We start from the raw sequence: 4,031 nt of genomic DNA on the forward strand, positions 1-4,031 counted from the left end.
CACCGGGCGCTCCCGTGAGTTTCCACGCAGGATCCGAGTCAGTCAAGCGTTCAACTCCTCCGACCGAATCCCCAGGGATCTCGCGCCCATGCCACTACGGAAGTACTTCGCGGACGACGTTTTGCTGAACGATACATGCACGACAGCTAATCCCACCGCATGCTGCTGTCTAGACTAGCAAATGGATGGTGCGATGGGCATGTCGTGCATGTTTCGGCTGGCCTAGTGTCGTCCGTGTAGCAGTGCTCATGCCACTAACCTCTCCCTATTTTCCAACCGGTTTCCAGCTCACCTGCGGTAGAATTTTTTCTCCACGCCGTTTCGCGAGTCTTCCTCGCTCGCTCTATAAGACCCGGCTGCCGCGCCACACCTGCTTCCTCCATTCTCGGATTCCTACGCATTCGCTCGCTCCCAGCCTCACACTGCACCGATCAACACCAGCGTCGTCTCCGACTTCTTCTTCCTCCTCCTCTAGCGCTACTCGGTTCTTGATTCCTCTCATCCGTCGCTCGTTCGCTGGTCGGTGGTCTCATCCATCGTCCGGTCACGGGAGAAGAGCAGCCGGCGTCTCTTTTCGTTGCTTTCCAGCGACCCCTCCGAGCCCGACCTTCCATGGCCATCGCCTCCCGCATCACGAAGCGCGCGCTCTCCACCTTCGCCGCCGCAGCCAAGCTCCCGGAGGCGGCCGTCGCGGCCGCCGGCGCCGACGCGGTGCCCGCGCCGTCGTCCGCGCAGCAGCAGCAGCAGGTGCTGGAGTTTGAGGACACCGGGAGGCTCTTCACCGGGGAGCCGTCCACGGCTCTGGTGCGCACGCTCGCGGCGCTGCAGCTGATGTCCGCGGGCCCGCTGGTGGACGTGGGCCTCGCGGCGCTGCGGTCCCCGGCGGTGGCCGCCAGCCCCGTGGTGCAGGCCGCGGCGCGGGCCACGGCGTACAAGCACTTCTGCGCCGGGGAGACCGCCGATGAGGCCGCGGCCCGGAGGACGCCGAGGACGCCGAGGGCGGCGCCGAGCACTTCTGCGCATGGGCGGGATCCTCGACTACGGCATCGAGGACGCCGAGGACGGCGCCGCCTGCGACCGCAACGTCGCCGGCTTCCTCGCCGCCGTCGACGTCGCCGCCAAGCTGCCCCCGGGATCGGTGCGTCAACCGTACTACATAACTCTGTTTTTTTTCCTTCGTCGTCATCCGTGTCGTGCGTGCGCGCCTAGCAGTGGTACGGAAGAGTGCCACGTCGGAGGGAATCCTTGGTCTGCGCTAGTGGACACGCGGATTCCTTGGGAATCTTCTCGCAGTAAACTGAATCGCACGGCTGTCACTGTGCGTGGGCCCTGAAAACCAGCCGTCCGATCGTGTTCCGACAAGCTCGCCATCGCCATGCCTTCTCCACCGCTCGTTTTCATCTACAGCTTCCCATCAAAACCCTACTATTTGTTTTCCTTATTTAGACATTTCCCAGCAGCTTAACGAAAACACAAAAATAATTAGCGAGTGAGATTAAGCTTGGTACTCTTTACTAGTGACTAATTATGCTGTGTTTGTGCGTGCAGGCGAGCGTGTGTATCAAGATCACGGCGCTGTGCCCGATCGCGCTGCTGGAGAAGACGAGCGACCTGCTGCGGTGGCAGCACAAGAACCCGTCGGTGCACCTGCCGTGGAAGCAGCACGCCTTCCCGATCCTGTCCGACTCGAGCCCGCTGTACCTGACGCCGTCGGAGCCGGCGGCGCTGACGGCGGAGGAGGAGCGCGAGCTGCAGCTGGCGCACGACCGGCTGCTGGCCGTGGGCGCGCGGTGCGCGGAGCACGGCATCCCGCTGCTGGTGGACGCCGAGTACGCGTCGGTGCAGCCGTCCATCGACTACTTCACTTTCGTGGGCGCGCTGGCGTGCAACGGCGGTGGCCGGCCCATCGTGCACGGCACCGTGCAGGCGTACCTCCGCGACGCGCGCGACCGGCTGGAGGCCATGGTGCGCGCCGCCGAGGAGGAGCGCGTCTGCCTCGGGGTCAAGATCGTCCGCGGCGCCTACCTCACCCGGGAGGCCCGGCTGGCGGAGTCGCTGGGCGTGCCGTCGCCGATCCACGGCAGCATCCAGGACACCCACGACTGCTACAACGGCTGCGCGGCCTTCCTCCTGGAGCGCGTCCGCCGCGGGTCCGCCTCCGTGATGCTGGCCACCCACAACGTGGAGTCCGGGCAGCTGGCGGCGGCGAGGGCGCAGGAGCTGGGCATCGGCAAGGGCGACCGGAACCTGCAGTTCGCGCAGCTGATGGGCATGGCGGACGGGCTCTCCCTGGGGCTCCGCAACGCCGGCTTCCAGGTGAGCAAGTACCTGCCCTACGGCCCCGTGGAGCACATCATCCCCTACCTCATCCGGCGGGCCGAGGAGAACAGAGGGCTGCTCTCCGCTTCCGCCTTCGACAGGCAGCTGCTCCGGTGAGAATCCCAACACGCACATCATGCATCGGTCTCTCGTTCTGGCATTCAGAATTGCCTAGTATCGATTGTTTTATGCGTTGCGTTCATGGCTAACTGATCCGTGGTTGGATCGTGCAGGAAGGAGCTGGTTAGGAGGTTCAAGAACGCGGTGATGGGACGGGAGTGAGGTGGCCGGCGGGAGGTTCACGGGAGAGAAGCGACGGAGTTAGAAGTTGTAAATATGCATTGTTGTATCTCGACCTGAATGAATGAAATAAACGAAATAACGCTCTTGTTCAACCGTCAGGCTCCGGTTCAGTACTGCACCAAGCTGTTATTTTTTGCCTTTTTGAAAAGAAGCACGTGTTGCTGTGTTTATTAATGTTTTCATCTACGGAAAGGACCAGACACCTACAAGTACAAACACACAGTGAACCACCAAATGGTCATATACTCGTTATAAATGCCTTGGTAGATGGACCGCGACGTTACAGGATGCTACAAATTTCGATTTAAGATCAGTAGGAAAAGACAACAGGTCCTCTAAATTCGTCCTTTTTAGTGAACTTTGGAAAGAAACTAGTTGGATAGTTAAAAAGACAATGATATTTCGAGTCCATCTGGGATGAAGTTTAGCCATGATGCTCACATTTAATCTGGATTTATTTCAGAGTTTATGTCGATGCGCGAGACGTTTTCGTCAACTATGAAATGCCTAAATCTTAGATGATATGCCGACTCAGTCTTTTAAAAGTGTATTACTTACGTCTGTACCGTATTAAACAAAACACCACAATAGCACAAGAATTTCCGGCCATGATTTTAGTGACGACTTGCAAGACCAAAGCCAATATTGCAGCTTAAAATGAGGAGTCTAGCAGCGCCCATTAGCGCTGCTGGTGCTTGCACCGAAATGTAGTTGTCCGGCCAGCAAATACGAAGAAAAAATGATGACTGGTTGGTCCGCTTGTTCCACTAGCGTTCGTTAGGCTGGTTATAGTGGGAATAATATAGCAAGTAACATAACATGTTTTAATTTTTTTTCTTATGTGGCATATAGTTAATAAGGAGAGAGGTGTTTAAAATAACATAATATGTTACTGTAACATAGCGCATCTCAAGGTAAAATGAGTCCACATCTTAATAAATGATGGCTTGCATGACACTATATATATGTTACTACTCACTATAGAGGTAGTAACATAGATTAGTAACATATGCATGTTACTAGTCTAAGTTACTTCGGAGGAGACCTTTTGGTCTATGGGGACATATGCACCCTATATGGAAAAATAATTTATTAATTCAACAAAAAGTCAAAAAATTCTGAAAATATTTTTGAAATAAACTTGACCTTACATTGTACTTGTGAGAAAAATTTCACAAAAAGAAAACCCCCCTTTGATTTATTTTCAAAAAGACAAAATTTTGACCAAAATAGTGTAAATAGTGACCTATAATAATAAATAAATTATGTCTTTTTCGCTGTGAAGTCAACATTGATTTTTATTTCGTAAAAATTTACATACTAGTGCAAAAGTAAGTCAAGTTTGTTCTAAATTTTTTTCTAAACTATTTTGACTTTCTGTTTAATTATTAATTTTTTCCCCATATTGA

General features: G+C 54.2%; 1 pseudogene across 1 annotated transcript; it reads left to right on the plus strand.

The window, feature by feature from the left end:
* Nucleotides 1–354: 354 nt before the first annotated feature.
* Nucleotides 355–2,714, plus strand: LOC123051674 (proline dehydrogenase 2, mitochondrial-like; annotated as a pseudogene). Its single transcript, XR_006424230.1, has 3 exons — nucleotides 355–1,138; nucleotides 1,549–2,432; nucleotides 2,553–2,714. The product of XR_006424230.1 is annotated as a proline dehydrogenase 2, mitochondrial-like (transcript).
* The last annotated feature ends 1,317 nt before the right edge of the window (nucleotides 2,715–4,031 follow it).

This window comes from Triticum aestivum, chromosome 1A (assembly GCF_018294505.1).
Source record: "Triticum aestivum cultivar Chinese Spring chromosome 1A, IWGSC CS RefSeq v2.1, whole genome shotgun sequence".
Lineage (NCBI taxonomy): Eukaryota > Viridiplantae > Streptophyta > Magnoliopsida > Poales > Poaceae > Triticum > Triticum aestivum.